Raw genomic sequence first — 22,141 nt, forward strand, 5'->3', positions numbered from 1 at the left:
TTTTTGTGAGAGAGTCTAGCTCTGTCACCAGGCTGGAGTGAGGTGGTGTGATCTTGGCTCACTGCAACCTACGTCTCCCAGGTTCAAGTGATTCTCCTGTCAGCCTCCCCAGTAGCTGGGACTACAGGCACCACCATGCCCAGCTAATTTTCATATTTTTAGTAGAGATGGGGTTTCACCAGGTTGGCCAGGCTAGTCTCCAGCTCCTGACCTCAGGCAATCCACCCACCTTGGCCAATATTAAAGATATTAAAAGAGAAAAAATATATATAAAATGTTATATTATTAACTCTTTAAGAGTCATCTTCTCTTATTTCATTCTTATCCAAGGGGTTGAGAACTCTAGTTGTACCTCTTTGTAATGCAAGAGTAACTATTTCTACTCTTACTGACTATATATATCTTGAGGTCTCATGTATCCAGCAGTTTAGAAGCTATAGGTAAGATGAAGAGATGCAAAGTAAGGCCAGATACACAAATAGTAACTCTGGCAATAACATTCTTTTAATAAGGAGACTTGCTCTGTCACTCAGGCTAGAGTGCAGTGGCGCAAGCTTGGCTCACTGCAGCCACCGCCTCCTGGGCTCTAGCTATTCTCCTGCCTCAGGCTCCCAAGTAGCTGGATCACAGATGCATGCCACCACACCTGGCTAATTTTTGTATTTTTAGTAGAGACAAGGTTTCACCATGTTGGCCAGGCTGGTCTTGAACTCCTGACCTCAAGTGATCAGCTTGCCTCAACTTCCCAAAGTGCTGGGTTTATAGGCATGAGCCACTGAACCCAGTCAACAATAGCATTTTGTGAGTGTTTGCTGTGTGCCATTCATGCTTCTAAGCACTAAACATCTATTATTTCCTTTAAATTCCATAACAACCACATAAAGGAGTTGTATATTTTGTTTTCAACTTCCAGAAGAAATAACAGAGGCCTAGACAGACTAAATAGTTTGATCAAGAACAACGTGAGTGGGAGAATAAGAATCAGAACTCAAGTAATCAACCCAGAGTATATGTTTTCTGAGATATTATAAAATGCAGTTTTCCAAAGAAAGGAGAGAATTTAAAGTGCAGTTGATAGAAGCTCTACACTATATGGATAAAATGCAAAAGTCCCATATCTTAAAAGAAAATAGAACAAACATTTCTGTGAGTTCCGGTAAAAGAAAATTATTCTTATTGTCAATTCTAACCAAAGTTACATGGTTTTAAGCTGGGGATAGGGAGAGCTGAATACCACGTATTAGCCATGATTCAGTGGTACCTCAATCATTAATGTTTGGCTAACAAATGACTCAATGTGCTCTGGACTTCTGTTGTTTGTTGTTTGCTTTTGCATTCTTCATTTTTGCTTTTCTATCAAATGAATGCTGTGAAACATACCTATAAAGACAAAGGGAGAGAAAAAAGTTCCCTTTGTCTCTTGGGATATCTCCTATCCAGTATTGGTTAGAAACATATTTTTATTGATGTCAGAAATGGGAAATGAGGCTATAAAATTGTACATAATTTCCACCTTTATAACCTGAGGCTGAGCTAGTCCTCAGAGCAGATTTAAAAGTAAAAGAATCAGGGAATGTGAAGGTGGAAATGTTGAGAAAGACTCAGAACAATGAGAGTAAAAGTTAAAGAAGGAAGCTTAGAAAATACTATAAATAAACTATTGGTTATAATAATTCCTAAGCAAATTTTAGCAAAAGCTTAAAATAATATCAGTTAAGATTTTCAAGTGAAATGACATGAAGTTCTCATGGAGTTTTACATTTTCCTAAGCGTAACCAGCACTGGAAGTTTCACAATAGCATGAAAACATATTAGAAATATTAGACATAACACAGGAACAGAAAACCAAACACCACATGTTCTCACTCATAAGTGAATGTTGAACAATGAGAACACATGGACACAGAGAGGGGAACAACACACACCTATGGCCTGTTGGGGGCTGAGGGGTGAGGGGAGGGAACTTTGAGGATGGGTCAATAGGTGCAGCAAATCACCATGGCACACATATACCTATATAACAAACCTGCACATTCTGCACATGTAACCCACTTTTTAAAGAAGAAATAAAGAAAAAATAATATTAGAAATATGAGGCTTCATTTTCATATTGATAACAAAGCAAGTGTCAAAATCAGCCTATTAAGAAATACTACCTTCATTTGTAGATGACTCATTTAAGTATGTAAATATTTGGGTCAACATGAAGTCGCCATAGTTTTCCTTGTAGGTCAAAGCATAAAGCTTTCACGATGAGGAAGAGAAGAAAAGTAACTTTGAAAATAAAGTGTTTTGACTTTATCTTCTAAGGCTAAATATTGTATTCTTGTTAGTAAATATTTTTCACAGAGGTATGGATTAACAAATCTGAAAGTACTTTTTGTATATGGAAGATTTAAGCAAATAAGTAAACAGACTGTGGGAAAAAAGAGATACATTCTTTTGTGAATGAGCACTAGTAGCACCCAGATTTTTGGTTTCTAAATTCCATTCTTCAATAACAGAAATCTGGTTTCCTTAGAAAATGATTGACTCATGGGCTGGATCAAATGGAGTACAAGATGAGCCCAGAGAATCTTGTAGTACCAGAAAATAAGAATGTTCAAAAATGATGGTGATATAAAGAAAAGAAACAGGAGCCAACTTAAAGGGCTTCTAATAGTCAAATGTGGACAATTTGAGCAACAAAATAAATATCAATTGTAATGGATTATAACTCACAGAATGAAACAGATCCGCATGTGTCCATCCTGATATATGTACATAATTGAAAGCAAATAAGTGGGGATTAAGGGAAAACTCTTCCTCGTAGAAGAATTTTAACTAATAATGGTAGAAGGAATGATGGAAATAGAAAATGGCTATTTGGCAAACACCACTGCGACAACTGTTTCAGGCAACAATGATCAATGAATACAAAATTAATAGCTGAAAGCATGATAGAAAAAACCGGTCATTTACTTAGTATCTCTCCACATAATGCTTATGAGTTATGGAAAGTAAACTAGCAAGTTTACTGTAGAGAAACCTGACCAACCTTGAATGAAAAATTGAAGTTTACATCAGTAGTATTTTGAAAAATTGACATCATATCCTTCCTGATATGATGCACTGAAAAGGGAATAGAACCAATTCAATGGTACTCTTACCAAAAATGCACAACCTGACTTTTCTTATCAGAACACAAAGCGAGAGACATTCTCCAAAATAACTGGTCACTAGACTTCAACAGTGTCAAGATCCTGTAAGACACAGAAAGACTGCCCAGACTGGAGGAAACTAAGAGGCATGACAACTAAATGTTGTGTATGATTTCCGTTTGTCTCTTGCTCCTGAAAAAGAACATTGGTGTGATAATTGATAAAATTTGAATAACAACTATAGATTAGTTAATAGTATTTTATCAATGTTAATTTTCTGGTTTTGATAACTCTTAAATGCTAACATTTAGAAAAGGTTATACGAGAATACATTTTGCAATTTTTTTATGTTTCAAATTATTCTGAAATTAAAAGTTAAAAAATAAAATATAGATTTTGAAATGTCCTGTGATACTGAATAGTGACTCTATTTGATAGTAAATCTCAGTAGCAATAAGTATCATTTGTATCATGAAATGTTTTCAGCTATGTTATCTCATTTGACAATTATTCTCATTTTAAAAAAACCTTTTAAGTGACTTGGCACTGTGAGTGAATATTAGAATAGAGTGACTCTTTAAATATAGGCTTTTTAAAATCCATTATCAAAGTATTATTTATCAAACCAGCTGCTTATCTGGTTTTACATTTCTATAAAAGCTTTATGAGGATAGGAGTAGAAAGGAGTTAATAATAATGATACAAAAGTTCATTCAAGCAGTTTTGAACAATTAAAGTGAAATGGCTTTGGAGTCCAAAAGAAACAAAGATATTGACCAGTGTAGCACATCCTGGAAATGTGTAACTGAAGAGGAAAGAGGGTCAATAAACACCATGTCCAATAATAATAAGAAGGAATCGAGGAAGAAAAAGATCATAAGAAAGTTTGACACTTAGTGGAAACTGATATGGCAACATTCTAGGGTAATAAAGAGAAAAGGCAAAGGAAAGAAGAAGGAAGGAAGGAAGGGAAGGAGGGAGGAGGGAAGAGGGAGGAAATATGGGAGGAAGGAGGGAAGGGCGAGGGAGAGAGGGAGGAAATAAAAAGAACCAAAATGGAAGAGAAAAGACAAAAAAGCGATGAGAGAAAGAATAGACACAAGACATTTAACTTCAAAGAGGAAGGGGCCTATCACTTTAAATTAGAATAAGAGTAAATAAGCTGGTGATGTGGTCCTTCACTCACAGCTGTTACCTGTTCAGTATGGTTTCAAATTCACTAGAATTCAGAGTATTGAAACAGCTGAAACTTCTAAGGCAACCTGAGGCTAATTCTATGAGATAGCACTGCAGACACACAGAGGAGTTAGATGTTCCCATCACAAGACACTTGGTTGACAGTACTCTGGCCAGAGCCTTCCTTGGACTAAGAAACAAGTGTAGATTCAGGGCAACAGCCTAGATAAAAACCATCGTTCCAGGAAGTACCTAGTCCACACAGAACCCCTTTTGGGACTCCTACTCAGCATCATTGCTTCCTCCATACCGTCGTGTGTGTGTGTGTGTGTGTGTGTGTGCACGTGTGTACAGCCCCCAGGTGATTTCTGGATAATGTCCAAGTTGAAACAGAATCTAGCTGATTTATTAGTAAAAATAAGTGAAAAAGTCTAAGAACAGTAAGTGGCAATTAATAACAGAATGGATTCGTTTCTGTTACTTATTTTTGTAATCATATTTCTGAATTTGATATTTAAAGTTAAACACAGGAATTAGCAGAGGAAATGAGAGAACAAAACTGTTATTTTCTTAAGGGCTTACTTTAAATGGAAGAATATACTATATTAGCCATCAATGAGCTAAAAAACATATGACCTAAAACCAATGATTAATTATGAAAAAGTTATCAACATAAAATTAGCCCAAGCAAGCATTATTCTTATGTGGTAAATTACAAGATATTTGGTGTTATGCACGATTTTGCCATAACATCCAAGGGGACAAACAAGATAATTGACCAACCTAAAGTTGCAAGTGATGTATGAACCCTTATAAATACCAATCGCAGGTGGAAAAAAAAAGATTCAATCTTGCTTAAATAACAGGGAAGTGTAAAACTAGATAAACCTATCATATTAATGAAAGGCAAATAGGAGTTTGCAGAAAGAAGCATTTTGTTGAAATAAACAAAGATACACAAAGATGAGAAATATCTGAGATTTTTTGGAATTATATTGAGTGTTCTCTGTGGGGAAATGTTTATTAATAAATTGTACAATTACCAAGGCTTTTATAGATCATACAAGCTCTGTTTTTGGGAAGTCGAGGTGGGGGAACAAATCTTTTCGATTTTTTCAAATACTAGTTGGAGGCCACTAATTTACCACAAACAAAAAGTGCTAAATTCATAGACCTGCAAGAGGTAAATGCATTATTCTAGCAAGAGCTGGGGCTAATTAAAACCTTCCCCAAAGCTGCCAAACAAATATTCTATGGCTCGATTGTTTAACTATAGTTCTTTACAGTCAGAAAACAATGATGCTTCCCTGCCTCTTATTAAAATCCTTTATGGCACAAAATTCAGTCTCTCAAAAAAAGTAAACTGATTCATGTATGAATGAATTCTAAAGAGAATTGTCTGGAATTTAACAATGGAATACCAGGAAATTGCAAAGGAAAAAAACTACCAACTCAAGAAAAAACATCTTACACCCTTATTTTGAACGAAGGCTCAAGATTTAAGGCAAAACACAACCTGGTCCCTGTGAACCAGAGACCTCTGCTGCCTGCCCCCAAGGCTTTAAACACAGTCTTAATTACTCTGGCTACAATTTATGGGTCAACATTGGTATCAGGAATCAATCTCTAATCTTGTAAGCAATCACTAGACCTGTTCCCTGACTACCTTGACAAAAAACATCACAAACTATAATTCAGCATATCTCAGACTAACACAAAATATCACCAGTAATTTTATCACATTCTACCTTAACACGACATATATATTTTTTCTCCCTCTCCCTCCCATTTCTGCCTCCTCCAGGCCCACTGTAATATGACCTTTACATGTCATTTATGTTGCTGAATTATTTTAGCATTTCACATTAATAATACAGCTCATAAATGATGTCATACACTAATTGCTTGGCATTTCCACCAAATAATTCAATATAATTTTATTTTACTTAATGGCTATTTCTAAGAGATTAAGAAAATCTTCATTACATCAAACTAACAGAAAACAGCAGTAAAAACATGCCACTATTATTATTGCTCTATATTTGGTCCCAGTGTTATTTGCTAAACAAATAAATTCTAACCCTCACAAGCCACTAGTGTCCTATTCTTGTTTGGAAATATACATAAGAAGCACAGGCCCAGAAGGGATACCATTGAGCCATGAGCAAATGTTGGAAGAAAATCTAAGCATTTAGTATTATTTCTTTTGAGCTACAGAAGTAACTCAGTGTTTCTGAGACTGCATCCTGTATTTTTCAAAGCCTCTTGAAAAGGTATGTGGAACAGCATGCTCTGGCACCCCACAGCTCAGCTGCACAAAGGGCTCACCTTGCTCCAGATGAAGAGTCTGTCTCACCCAGCTGAGCCATGAGCTGCACAGCCAACTTGCTCTGTTTGGCCTCTCCTGTTTCAGAAAGGAGTCCCTCTGAGTTGCCAAGCCTCAGTCTCAGGCTTATGTCAGGGAAGCTAAGGATACTCCCTGGAATGTTCCACAAATTAAACAGTCAAGGATGGGACCGCAAACAGAGATAATAAAAGCCCTGCACAGAAAGAACTTTCTCTGTTTCTCAGATTTGCACAGCAGTCACCATGAGCTGAATCCTCTTTTTCCCTCCTCATCCATTCTCTCATCATTCTTCAGTGATTATTTGATTGGTCAAGGCAGTGCTTAAAGAGATTAACCAGTTATTTTATGTTTTTATTTTTACCTTCTGCATGAAACCTCTTAAATGTTAAATACCATCAGACTTACTTATTTGTTGTTTTTCAGGCACATGAAGAGCATAAAATATGTACAATTCTGATGTGGTTTGAAGACTGAATTAATTGAAAATCGACAGTGTGGAGAATATTCAATTTACACTAAATGGGCCCAAACATAATTAATATTATTACAAGGAATGTAGAAGGAATTAGTTTAAAAATGTAACCAAAAACAAGTTAAAAGTTATACCTTGATATTAATATGGTATAATTTTCAGCTGCCTTTAAGGTTAATCTAAGCTCCATAAAAATACTTTTAAAGATGTTAATTACACATTCCCTTTCTCTTTTTTCAGGCAAAAAGTTTCTCCTCTAAACAATGGAACAGAGAAAATCATACTAGTGACTCCTCTTTTCTCAATTTTGTCAAAGATGTTACTAAACTAATATCCTTCTAGTTGCAAAGCAGAAGAGGCAATTCATTATATGCATCAGATGTCTTAGGAGAGCATTTAGGTTTAATTCTCTCAGGGAACGCCAGGTGAGAAAGGCTCCTGAGAAATAGGACAGCTGCCAGAATTCAAGAGCCTGGTCTGCTCATTCCTCACCATGTATCCTGAGTCAAATCATCTAACTAACTTTGGACTCATTTTCCAGTGGAAAGATTGGAAGAGAGACAGCAATAACTGTTTTCCAAGCAGGCTTTTTTCTGAAGTTCTATGAATTTATTCTAAGGGGACCTACAATGCTATATTCCGTGTAGAATAAATTTTAATGTGTTATTATGCTATTGTGTCGACCTAGCATAGATAATAAAAATGAAAAATTATCCAAAAGACTTTTTATTTATATTTCTGTAATTTTAATCTTCTCCTCTAACCCAAATTTTCACCAAATTTATAGGAAAGGTGGGGTTATACATTTCAATTACACCTCTCTTTTCCCCCTCTCCTGTAGAGGTGTTAAGACTCAGGTTCACCAAAAAAAAAGTCAGGGGAATCAGTAGTTTTCTTCGTGGAAAATATCAAGGTGGCTTTGGCTTGCTAGGCAACAATTTTATCCATACAACACCTTTCATACCCACAGTATCTCACAGCTGAATAGAAGCAGTAGTTTAAAAAAATACACACAAGCAACCCAGCAAACCAAGGCCTTGACAAATGCAAGAAGATGGAAGAGAGAAGTGAATTTTAAGAAAATGGTCCTGTAACTTAAGTGTTGCCGAAGCAAAGTTCACCTTAAATTTGAAAACATTACAAAGGTTCTTGGAAAGGCCCTAGATGAGTCACTTGTGCTGAATGAGCTTTATCCTTAGCCTGACCCAGAATCTACAAAGCCAAGACAAGTGCAGGAGGAGGCCAGGACAAAAGTGCAGGAGGAGGGACAGGAAGTACTCAGTATAGTGTATAGCACTGTTAAGCTAGTAGCATTTCTTATCGCAGGGAATGAAATCTATGCATGTAATGCTTTCATCATAGCATTTATTTGAACTCAAGAAATATCTAGTTACATTGAATGAAAACTTCTGTAAGCCATTTCATTAAAAATATGGCTGTCATCAAGAAACTAGTAATTTTGACTTAAAGGAACTATTCCTAGTATGTCCTTAAGTTATATTTGCTCATGGTACTAACAGAACCAAGTTTTTCACTACTTTTCTTACTGCATCGTCAATACATAGTGCAGATAGCTGAAGGCTGTTCTCTCTCATGCATCATAAACACCAGTTGTCATCTAAGAATAGATATTGTTTGCATTTGTTTTACTGAAACAGCAGAAAGTATGTGACTTCATTTCCAGTTTCCCAGATGATTTTACAAATATAAAGTTAAAACTCAATCTTTTAACTTAATTAGCCAGCTTCTCAATGAGGAAATCTTTTATATTTGAGGAAGAAAAATTCATTGTAGTGACAGACCATCACACATATTGCAGGACATCTCGTATCTTGACCCTTGCATTAAATGCCAGTAGCTTCATCCAATCATTGTCATGATAAAAAAGAAAACACCCTCATCATTTTCAAATTCCTCCTTATTAGGGTATCACATATCCCCTGAAAACCACAGCTGATGAAAACTAACCCAATGGTACATGAAATCTGTCAGGGAATGGTTACACCAAACTTTATCAATTGATAGCTATGTCTTCCAGATCCTCATTCCTCTATAAAATCATATACCCATTTTTCAGAGACTTGCCAAATGCATACACATAGCCAAGTCTTATCAAAATTATTCAAAATGGCCAGGTACAGTGGCTCAGGCCTGTAATCCCAGCACTTTGGGAGACCAAGGTGAGCAGAACACTTGAGGTCAGGAGTTTGAGACAAGCCTGGCCAACATGGTGAAACCTCATCTCTACTGAAAATACAAAAATAAAAATTAGCCAGGGATGGTGGCGCATGCCTGTAATCCCAGCTTCTCAGGAGGCTAAGGCAAGAGAATCGTTTGAACCCGGGAGGCAGAGGTTGCAGTGAGCCGAGATCGCCACTGCACTCCAGCCTGGGTGATGAACTGAGACTGCCTCAAAAAAAAAAAAAATATATATGTTCAAAAGAAACAAACTGCCATTTGTCAGCATAGACTTTTCAATGTTGGAACAACCTTAGAAACAATGTAACCCTCTTATTTTATAGGTAAGGAGACTGAAGTCTAGAAAAACAAAGTGCTTTGCCTGAGTTATTAGACACTAATTAATATCAGAGGTAGGATTAGAGTCCACATCTTCCCAAATATTTTCTCAATCTCCTCACTTTTCTCTAACCATAGCATTTATTTAAACAAAAAATAAAGGAGGACGTTTTAAAACTTACAGTTAATATACATACCTACTGAAAGCCTACTTTTTAAAAATCAAAGGCACTATTTTTTTAAGGAAAAAAAGATGGGAAAAAACACCTTCAAATATTTTCTAGTGAATCTGGATGCAGTGTTTTCAAATCAGATATTTTTAAGCCTTAAAGCAAATACAGCCCACCAACTATAAACCAAATACAACAATAAATGACGGCCAGGTGTGGTGGTTCATGCCTATAATCTAGCACTTTGAGAGGCCGAGGTGGGTGGATCAATTGAGGTCAGGAGTTTGAGACCAGCCTGGCCAACACAGTGAAACCCCATCTCCACCAAAAATACAAAATTCACCCAGGAGTGGTGGTGCGCACCTGTAGTCCCAGCTACTCGGGAAGCTGAGGCAGGAGAATTGCTTGTACCCAGGAGGTCGAGGTTGCACAGTGAGCCAAGAGGACACCACGAAACTCTAGCCTGGCAACAAGTGAGACCCTGTCTCAAAGAAAAACAAAAACAGTAAATGACATGACACACAGCAAACAAACAGAGGTGAATGTAATATTTATCTGCTTGCTCTTTAATAACATGCAATCAATAAATACCTTAAATATACCGTTTTCTTTGAGGTGAAAAAATTCTCAGTGCACAAATTTATATTTCCATTTATATCAAATTTTTTATCATAAATATTATTATTGGATTAACTGGATTGCCAATTTCCCATCTGCCTGTGCTTTTCAAAATAAATGTCAATTAATAAAATATCGAGTGCTGCTTTTATGAGTTTTTAATAATTTCTAATTTTATATTCATTTAGGCATCAGAACTATCATCATTAAAATGTTTCAAATTGAATATAATTTAGATTCCCCAGGCTCAGGGCTACATACAAAGAATGTGTAGTTCTAGAAGGTACAGAATCTAACTAGTGAGCATCCTTTCACATATAAACTAATTGACTTCTATGGGACTTACCCAGCGGCACTATGAGTAGACGGCATAGGAAAATAGGGACGAAACCTACACGAAATTGAAGTCACACAAACACTGGACAGCATGCTGTGATGAGTTAAAATCTTTAATCAATACAATATCAATGCACACTTGTATTCATTCTTAAGTATTTAGATATATCTTAAGTATCTAGCTTTTTCATGATTTCCAAATACAACCTGAGAATGATAAGTGGTCCTCAAGCTTTAGTGTTCATCAGAATCACCTGGAGGCCTTGTTAAAGGCAGTGGCTGGTCCTGGGTGGGGGGCGGGGGGGTTAGTAATTCGCATTTCTCAGGTGGAACCAATGATGCTGCTGGTCCTGGTACCACACTTGAGGACTACTCCCTTAAAGGTTTTTAAAAATACTTATTTTTTAATTATTGTTATAAATAATCAGAAGCACATTTTTCATTTCTACCCAGTGTGTTAGATACACATAAACACACACATTAAAACATATGAAACAATTTTTACTTTTACCACATATGATGAAAACTGAGTTTTTTTCCATTCATTCTATCTTATTCTATTCCTTTTCATTCAGAAAGAAATGTTGGTCATAAGCCAGTAATTTGATTTTATGACCACTGTTAGATTAAGACCTACAATTTGAAAAATATTGCTTAGGACTCCCCTGTTTGTCAATGATTTTAATAATAACTATTAACTTGTATTGATATTTACCAGGTGCCAGACACCCCTCCAGTCTTTCCATGCATTGCTCATTTCATAAATTAAAAGCTCACATTAACACTATGAAGTTGGTGTTATTAAATGCTCATCTTTACAGAAAAGGAAAACTGTAGTTAAAATCAGTGAATGCAATCTGCCCAAAGTTGCAGGGCTTAATTATAGCAGCAACAGGTTAGAATATAGGTCTAATTCCAGAGCATAACAGTAAAGGTTGCTCTCTTGGAGTGACATACTTTAATTTGAATCCCAGATCTACCACATAGTGGCTGTGTGATTTTTGGCAAGCTACTAAGCCTCTCTAGGTTTCGGTTTTCCCATCTATAAAAGAGAGATAGGGCTCACATAGGAACTGTGAGGATTAAATGACATAACCTATGTCAAGCACAGGGCAAAACTGGCATGCAGTAAGTCTTCAATCATTGTTATCTATTCTTACATAGAAAGGGCATTCTTAATTTCCATATCAAACATTGTTTCCTTTCCCTTTCCTTTGGCTTTTCGTTCCTGGTACTGTCTCTGGATTTGCCTTTTCTCCTGATTTCTTGGCTTCTGGCACTTGTTATCCTATGACGTTGCTTCTGCTCTTCCCCCTTTATCCTCCCTCAGTAGCTTGAACTGTTGTGCAGGCGTTCTCAGAGCTCCTCAAGAGACAATGCCCATGGCTTCTACCTGTCTCCAGGCACAAAGACCCCAGCTCCTCCTGGGAACCCACCAACCTTTCCTAACCCTATAGGTGCTGAAAAGTTATTCCACGATCAAAGCGTAAGTTGTCACCAATAAATCAAATCTCTAATCAACAAGTTATTTAGAAATATGAGAAAGCAGAGACCTACTGTACACCCCATACATGATGTTATATGCAATCACCAACATTTCACTTTACCATTTCACAACTGCAAACGCATGAGATGACACACATGACACATAATGGGCTGTGAAAAACAAAATGACACTGAAGGTAGTATTTGTGTGGCTAAATCCTGGATTTACACAATTAGGTTGCAATAAGATAACATTAGGCTCTTTTCACTCCCCCAGGTCATCTTGCTGGAAACTCCTTCATATAAGAAATTTTTACAACAGATATTCCCAACAAAATGAAAGAATTGAAGATGATTCTTCAATGTAGCTACAGAATTCTCTTCTCTAGGTATCTCCTCAAACAGGGGTGAGATGCACTCCAACAATTCCTCTAATAAATGCACCTTCTCTGAGAAAGACTGGCCTTGAAATCCCATTCCCTGTAGCTCATTTCATTTCCGTGTGCCCAGTGACTTACTGACACCACTAACCCAACTTTCTTCTTTTCTCAGTTGCTATCCCCAAAGAAATCATCCTTTGGGTTGTATTTCAGCTTTCCCAAGCCGGGCCTCTAGTCCTAAACTGGGGACAACTTGCCTCCTCTTTGTCTCCACCTGCTGCTCACAGTGCTCCCAAGACGTAATCCTCATGTCATGGAATTAAGTAATGGATATAGATGACTGGATCTCTGTAGACCATACCTTTCCTGTTCCCTTCTCACCAGATAATAGTCTGGTTAAGCTAATCACTACAGATTGATTCCGTTACTGGCCTGTAGTAGATGGAGCCTCTTTTCTCACTAGCCAACCTTGGTAGTGGTAACCCATCCCAGGGGTGCCAATTCATCAGCACTAGAATGCTGTCATCTAAAAGACCTTCAAGAGAACTCTGAGGCCAGTTCATGAACATCATATTGAGATCAGGGCTTATCCTATATGCCAAACCCATGAAATACACAGTTTATTATTCTAAAATTCATAATTGAAAAGCATGAGAGGAATGGGACATAGTAAATATGGCAGGGTATTTGGACTCATGCAGATATGGTTTTGATGTTCAAGTCTACATTACCTTGGGTAACTTTCTTTACCTCTCTGAACCTAGACATCCCCATACAATGGGAACAAAAATATCTGGATCAAATATAACATAGATTACATCTAGAATTACTAATCCAAATTACTACTAGAATCAGAAGTAATGCATGTAAAAGTATCTCATGGAGTACTTGGTATGTAGAAGTACTTTATTCATTAGAGTGATTATTATTACAAGAGTCTTAGATTCAAAGAGAAAGAGGAAAAAAAAAAAACTCAAGACAAAATGAATGTTAAATTCTCCCTTTGGAGAACTTGAAAAATGACTTTGTTTTCTGAAGGTTCAATTTGGTGGTTTGAAAACAGCCCTAATTACAGCTCCGTCAGACTCAATTTATTGATAGATTCAATTTGTAAGAAAAAACAAAAGGTTTACTCTTGCATTTCTCAGAGACTTCCCTAAGGGAATTCTTCTATACATTTGTGATACACATATTGAAAAAAAACTCACGTTTGGCCTTAGTATCTACATTCAAAGGTACTAAAACATGATTTTTTTCTGAGCTTTTTAAAAAATGTAGCATTTTGGAGAAAGGTCATTTTATTTATCAGGCAGTATAAAAGCGGTATCCAAAATGTTTCGAGGAACTACAAAAAAATGACCTGGAAAAAAATTATTGCTTCCAAAAAACTAAAGCTATACCATATAAATTCATAAATATTTAACTAATTGTATCAACAAGGAAAAAACAGTGATGTAGCTATTTAATATATTTTCATCATGAATTTAACTCAGCTTAATTAGCTTAGTACACTTATGGGTATCATAAGTGTATTAAAAGTGAGAATAAGATGATGCAAAGCATGTCACAGGAAAACCTTGACTAGCATACAATTGAGCATCAAATTAGTTCAGAGCTTTTTGAGTGACAAGTTAAAATGAGAAGCATGGTGATTTCTTAGCCTGTCTTTTTTCTAACCAAAACAAAACAAACAAACAAACAAAAAAAAAGCCCACTAGTTAATCAGAAGAGACATACTTTAAAAAAATTCCTAGCAGTCAAGACAAAGAGGAATTTATCATATAAATCCTTATATAAAGAATTTAAAAGACATAACGCTAGGTGCCAAGATATTTCTTTCCATTTCAGCTCATCACTTTTATAATGACTCTCAGTAGAAAAAAAAAGAGGGGGTATCATATTAAAGCATAGTGTAATAAAGACACTTGGACATTTTAACAAAAAAGTGTTGAATGTGACCAGAGTAAGTAAATTTCTGGTTAGTAATTTGATATAGAGAGTTTAGAAAACTTAGAGAAATTAGCAATTGGACTATTACTCTTAAATATCAATGATGGTAGTTCCAGGCTTTTCAGAGATGCTGAATAAGGAGCAACTTGAACTTTCAATCCCTGGCAACACTCTGAAACACACATATGAATTCTTGATCAAAATATGTATTATCCACGTGCTGAATGGCAGGTACGCACGTGACATTCCTCTGAAAATAAAATAAGCCTATATTTATTTTAGCTTAAACAGTGTGTAAGACCTTTTCTACATGTTAGTCAGCAAAAATAATTGCAGCTAAAGACAATCGTTTTCAGTAATAAACTTTGAATTTGTCTCAGTGCTCAAACAAGATGAAAAAAAATCAATATAATAAAGAAACAGTAACATGAAAGAAGCTGTCCCTCTAAATTTCCTCTTCTCTATCCAGCTCCATATTCTCCTTTAATTAAATCTGACCTCCCTCAAGCACTAGCACTCCAGATAATTATTAAATAACCAAAATTATTATTTCTATTTTGTTTAAGACTTTTGCCCATTCCATAAGTAGTGTCTCCAAATTTAACTTCATTATTAATCCTCACAGCCAAATCCGGGACCTCCCACTGGGATTTCACATATTACAGATTTCATAGTACAATATAAAAAACAATTGTGGAGAATGTATATCTATTATAATTGTTTCTGTTTTCTTTAAGCTCAAGTGTACTTTGTGATTTCCAAGAGAAAAAGATGATTTCACAGTAGTTTTTGTTTGTCTTTCTTTTGCTTTAGATTTGCAAAAGCACAATATTTCATCTATTATAGAAAATAAATAGGCATGTGTGGGCTGGTCTGGAAAGTTAATTACATAGCATTGTTACATTTGAAAAATGAACTCTGGGACCAAACAGACATTTTTCATATGGATTTTTGGGATATAACTGTCTTCATAAGTTGGAGTGCACCAGTACTTTATTTATTTATGACTTTACTTTCCCATTTATTGGGGAACCATTAACAGATGTCTACTATGTTTCAGACACTGGGCTGGGGGCTTGGATTCAGGTGGCTCCCCCACCACCAATCTACCCATTGAGGAACTCACAGTAGTTGTTAGAGTGGCCAGGGGAAATACATAAAAATTACTGCAACAATTATTCAAAGTATGTTCAAAATGCTACAGAAGCAGACAAGATGAAATGATTAATTCTTCACGGAATTGGGTAAGTTTTCCCGAAGGAAGTTCCACTGGAAGTGAGCCACCAAGAATCAAGAGGGACTTTCAGGCAGAGGGCATTCCAGGAGAATGAATCCATGAACCAGAGATCAGAAGTCTGAACAGTGAGGAGCCCTTGTACAGGAAGAGGTAAAAAGAAAGAGCTTGGAAGAGCTTTTAGAAACTATACTAAAGAGTTTAAATATTGTAAGTCATTGGGATCCAATGAAAGTTTTAGGAAAAGGAACTTACACAGTTAGTTCTGGACTTTGTAAAGATTAATAGTAGCAATGCCACAGTGAAGTGTAGATGCTGCTTAAAAGCACACATGTACACAATAACCACTGAAAAGTGAATATTCTTTGATTCTTCATCACAATAATCCATTCACTTCCAAATGTGCTTTTACTTAGCTGCTGAAGCCATCAGAACCTTGTAAAGTTTGAGTTTGCATAGCAAAGACAGATGGGTTACCATTGCGAAGCTCGATGTGAGGCTTCCATTCTTCACGTGAAGAACGTTAACCTCACGGCTAAGCTAACCATTTAACAATTGTATTTTTAAATCTCTTTCTGTATCTGGGAAAGATCTTAGTCCTTCAGACATGGCCTTAAGAGCAAACAGACATCTTTCTATTTTAAATATCTTCTGCTTTTTCCTCTGTAGAATGCAATCGGTGAAGAATGGATGTCTCATGCTCTTGTTGTCACCAACCTCCTCCACACCCGCATACAACCAACTGGGTGGCTGTCTCTTCTTACTAGGCTCCAAACTGAGGCTCTACCCACCTTCCCCATCTTGTTTTTCCAAAGCATCCACTTGTACCAGAAACTGAAACATGTCAGAAAGAAAGAATCAGCATGACATAGCTCAATTCACGGGAAAAGAACCCTTCAATTCCAGCCATAAAATTCACAGGAAAATAACTACAAACAACTAAGATGGTGCTACAACACCGAACACACTAAGAACAGGAAACAAATGCATGGCCTGAATTGTACAGTAGCACCACCTGCTTTCAGCCCTGAGAAACCAACCCAGACTCTAATCAGGCCAGAAAGAAAACATTCGTCAATGGGCCAGTAGGTCATAGTGAAAATATTAAGGGAACTGTTGGTAAACACCAACAGACTTTGGCTAAGACAGCAAAATAATCAGACTCAACTACTCATCACCACCTGTTGCACATTCCTCACCCTTCCTGCCCCTCCCTATCCTTCACCCTGGAGAGTCCAAGATCACACAATAAATAAAGCCATGATCCATGAAAGCTCTTAGAGCTTTGGCCATTACTCCATTACTATCCCCAGCAAAAGTTGAAAGGATTTCCAGGGGGATTTAAGCCAAAAACACTTTTACACCTAAATCTATGTTCTTGTCTGGAAGAGTGCATTGCTATTTGTTCTGCAGTGAATTATTTTTCTAGACAACTTAATTCTTTCACAGTTACTATCAGGCTTATATTTTCAAAATAGTTCAGATCCACGGCATATGAAGCTCAGAAGAATATTACAGAGAAATCACCCTCATCTCAAATCCAAACCCCTGAGATGAAGTAATAAAATCAAGTAATATAGTTGAAAGCCAAGGACAGTCTGAGTTTCAACAGCTCCTTCACATTTAGAAAGAACTATAGATTCTTTTTCCTAGTATCTTACTTCTTTTGTATTCCTTCCACATACCTCAAATTAAATTCCAGATCTGAAAGATTCAGTTTGTCTCTTATTTCCACTTAAAGGTCTTCCACCAAGAATTACCTCCAGTGAATGGTAGGATGTTATTTATTTCAAAGTTCTGTCAATATTTCGGCCCTCCAAGATGTCAAAGGTGAAGACCACTCAGTAATGGCTCTAAAAAGTAATTTCTGGACTTGCTACCTGAAGGTCAGGCAGTCAGGGAAGATAAAAAGGGGAGTTTTATTACTGAGCTCTCTTAGAAGTTGAAATACGCCCAGAGAAGAGGAAGTATTAAGAAATGTAAAAGGGGGAGTGAGATCTGAACAAGTCTGCTGTGACTTTATGCTTGTTTTCTGGCTTTTTCTAATACATTAATTCTGTGTGTTTTGCTTTACAATGCCCAGTTCAATAGCATTAACCATTTTGCCCTGAATGATTGGTTTTGAGTTCTAATTGGAACTGGGGACAGACTGTTTGCATTTAATCTGTATGTCTATCTTTTTCTCAGTAACTGAGTAAAGCTCTTAAACTCTGCTGCAAATATCCCTGGATTCCAATGAATTTGTCTTACTTAGTAAACACAGCAACACATATTGTTTTATTTATGGATAAGCACGATCAAATACTCAGCACGATTTATTTATTTCCTCTTTTTAGGGAGAGATGAAACATTGATGTTGTTGAAAGTTAAAAAAAGAGTAACAAATGTGCTGGAAACAGAAATTACTTGGAGGTAATGTTTAATTCAAATGAATTCAACTTGATACAGTCTACAAAGAAGTCTGGGCTCCCTATTACTACTTGATACTGAAAACCTAACCTCTCTAAGGAATTCAGAGTAACATTATCTCCCTTCTATTTGGGCACTTGTAAAAGGAATGCAGTCTAAAGTATTTTTTTTTAATGAGAGCATATTACATGCTTATCATTAAATGTTACTTTTTCAAAAATCTAGACAAAAATCTTTTGAGTGGCTTCAAATTCACCAGATTCCTTAACGTTTTGTGTTTACAATTATATATGTATATATTTTATACTATATATTTATAAATACTTTGAAACGTACATTCTATACATATAAAATATATATTTTTACACACACACACACACACACACACACACATAATTAAAACCTTTCTCTGTGCGTCTGTTATATAGGGAACTCCGATAAGACACCAGCGGAAACAAACAGGGGGAAGGGAAGGATGGATACTAGGAAAGTAAATTGAATTATACAAAGAGTTTTTATTAATTCCATCTATTTTTAAAGCCAGAAACACTACCAGCATGCTGTCTACCGACACAAACATGAGCGCGCGCGCGCGCACACACACACACACACGCGCGCGCGCTACATCAGCCTGGCATTCCTGCGGTCCCTCCCCTCCCCAGCAGCCCCCTCCCCGGGCACAGGCAGCCGCGTCCGTCCCTCCCGCGGTGGCTCCGCGCACTCCCTCGCGCCTGCGTCACCTACCCTGCTGGGAGCTCCAGACCGACGCGGGACAGGCTGCTGCTCCGAAGGAAACGGCTCCCAGAACCAGCAGAAAGAAAATGCAAAGAAAGAAAAGGAGGTAGTGAGGCTTCTTTACTTCCCACTACAGCAGGAAGCGTTGAGCCCCCTGCACTGGGCTGCCCCGCGGCGCGGGTTTCGGAGGAAACAGGCGGCGGAGAGAGCCGCGCCCGCGGTGGGACGTTGGGGGATTCCCCCAGCCGCCCAGTCACCCGCGCCAGGCTCCTCTCCGGCCCCCGCAGCAGCCTTGACAGCTCCCCTTGTCTCCGAGCCTCTCCCGAGCCCTGCTGGTTTCTACCCGGAGCTGGGCTGCGTTGCCACATGCACTTGAGAAATCCTAGCAGTTGCGCAAAGAAGAGTCCCAGAAGTTAGAAAGGGTGATTGTGTGTGAATGTGTAAATATACAGTACAAGAGGCTGGAACAACTGAGTGGGGCCAACCCTCAGACACAGCTCGAGGTTTCAGATTTCATTTGGCAACTGGTAGCTTCACAGGACTCGAGCCGCTCTACAGGGGAGGCCGGCAGGAGCCCCGCCCTCCCAATGCCTGGGTTATCTGAGAGCCTGAGCCACACCCCCCGCCACCCCCCGACAGAATGCGCCCTGCCTGGTTCCTCCGCATCTGGCATCCCTCGTTCCTTTCATGTGCATCATACATACTTGCTGGTCACAGATCCGGGGCTGTGGGCTCGAGAAGGTTTGTGGATGTATGTCTCCTGCCCTCAAGGAGCTCTGCCTTTCCTTGGCCAAACCCTACACACCGGTTTTACTTGCTTCTACCAACTCTCTTATCTAGCTAAAATTTTATATCTCCAATCAGAATTACCTGGGCCATTAAACCAATATTCCCTGAAATGCAAATTTAGATGTACGCCCTCCAGTTAGAGCCTTAGAGAAATTCAGAGTATAATTACTTTCTTACTTTGGTGGCTTAAGAACTCTAGGAATTACACAACATGGGACAAAAGGACAGAGTAGTAACCATTGTTTCGATGCAGACCCTCTCTTCCCACCATCACTACAACGTCTGTTTCAAATTGTGATCTTACAGTTCTGGTTACCTAGCATGCTGAGTCCAATTATTTTGAAAAGGTTTGTAAGGATCTCTGTTTTAGAAGATCACTAACAGTGGATCACGCCTGTAATCCTAGCGATTCAGAAGGCTGAGTCAGAGTCAGGAGGATCGCTTGAGCCCAGGGGTTTCAGACCAAAATTGGCAACATTAATAAATAAATAATGTCTCAATACGTAAATAAACAAATAAATAGTTGGATGTGGTGGTGCATGCCTGTAGTCTCAGCTACTGGGGAGGCTGAAGTGGGAAGATCCCTTGAGTCCAGGAGGTCAAGTCTACAGTCAAGTATAATTGTGCCAGTGCACTCCAGCCTGGGTGACAGAGTAAGACCCCATCTCAAACAATGACTACTACTTAAAAAAAAAAAACAAAAAACCAACAACTCTGTTTTAGAAATCATCACGAGATACCCTTAAGACACAGAATGGGGGTGTCCTCACTAGGGATATCCAGTGAGAGAAGGATACGGAAGAAGAGCACATGTTCAGTTTCAGAAACACAAAAATAAAAGACTGAGTGGACACTGATACGCTTTTCCTTTTTATCTTCTTGCTCCAGGTTCTTGGAGAAACCAATCTACCCCATCCCATGCTGAGGTTCTACTGTAAATTTGATTTCCTGGCAGGAGAATTCTCAGCCCTTTAATGAATCAAATTAATTTATGTGGGGGAAATAATTGCATTTCATAGTTCCCTTAAAAAAAAAAGTGCATGGAATTCCTAAGCCAAAAGTAATGTGGCTTATTTTCTAATTGGTGCAAATAAGTGACCATCAACCCACATGGCCTCACTTGTTCTAGCAGCACCCTGGCAGGTGAAAGTTGATGGGCAGTTTCAGATAAAAGCTGGACAATGATAACATTAACCAAAATGAAATGTCACATTTGATAGACTCAAAAGCCTCAGGACAACAAGTGCCAATAATTGTGATGATTCAAGATTGGGACATTTAAAAACAAAAAAACAGGAAACCATCATGTCAGTAACTTTTTCAGGACCTAACAAGTATTACCACAGCAGCTTAGTCTCAAAGTGATAGAAAACTGAACTCCAGGATGGTTACTGGTAGTCCCTAGCCCAAAAGATTAAGGCACACTTCTAACACACACACACCCTGTGTTCAAGGCCTTTTCCTTCCCATCTTCTGGTTCTGTCTCCACCCTTTCCAACTGATAGCACTTCGTTGGTGTGTGTGTGATATATGTTATTATCATAAGCTAGAAAGTACCACAGAAGGAGAAGAAGGTTGTCACCTTGGGATTAGACAGTTAAGAGGACAGGAAAGAAGTTATACCCACCAATACAAGCCTCTTCTTCCCCTCCTACTTATCTGCAGAAAGAGATGGACCATTGCATTCCTTTTCTAGAAGCCCCTTAGCAAGGAACCTGTGACAAGAAAGTATAACCTGAACTAGAAACTGTGTGGTTGTTCCCTGGCCTCTGACTATACTATTCCTCTCTTATTGCAGATTAATTGGGACCAGGAGACATCCCTTATATGTATTGTATCATCTTTAAAGGAGAGAAAAAACTCTTAAACAAGACCCTTGAAATCTGATTCTAATTGTAGGAGAATGCTGTTGTGACTGATACAAACTCCAGGGAGGTGGTGTCTGTCGTTCAGCTCCCTGGGTCTCTGCTCGGAACTTGCCCAAAGGATTACTTAAAGCTGAATTTTACCAGTCAACCTCAATTCTGAGTTAAAGTTGTGCTTCAAACAAACTCTACAAAACCCAGAAATGATTCAAGGGTGAGGGTACTTTCCAGGATTCCTAGATACCTTTAGGAGAAAAGTCTATGAAAGGTCAGTATAAATGGCCCGCAGAGTTTGAAGGACTTCAGTATTTACAGGGAGGTTGTGTCATACCTCTGGATTCCAGAGATCTAGAAATGAAAGGAGAGGAGGAGAGAAAGAAGATAATGGGCCGGGCGTGGTGGCTCAAGCCTGTAATCCCAGCACTTTGGGAGGCCGAGGCGGGTGGATCACGAGGTCAAGAGATCGAGACCATCCTGGTCAACATGGTGAAACCCCGTCTCTACTAAAAATACAAAAA

At 38.0% G+C, this 22,141-nt stretch overlaps 1 protein-coding gene across 2 annotated transcripts in view; it reads right to left on the minus strand.

The window, feature by feature from the left end:
* ARHGAP24 (Rho GTPase activating protein 24) overlaps nt 1-19,421 on the minus strand; it is a 487,442-nt gene extending 468,021 nt beyond the window's left edge. The window contains exon 1 of one of the 2 annotated variants that reach the window (XM_032239858.1): nt 18,979-19,421. The gene's annotated coding sequence lies outside the window, so the exon portion shown is untranslated. Of the gene's footprint in view, nt 1-17,510; nt 18,861-18,978 lie in introns of those variants that run through there. The other variant, XM_032239862.1, reaches the window with a different exon arrangement.
* Between the last annotated feature and the right edge of the window lie 2,720 nt (nt 19,422-22,141).

The sequence above is a fragment of the Sapajus apella genome, unplaced genomic scaffold (assembly GCF_009761245.1).
Source record: "Sapajus apella isolate SASKATOON/1434 unplaced genomic scaffold, GSC_monkey_1.0 scaffold45, whole genome shotgun sequence".
In the NCBI taxonomy this organism is placed as follows: Eukaryota; Metazoa; Chordata; class Mammalia; order Primates; family Cebidae; genus Sapajus; species Sapajus apella.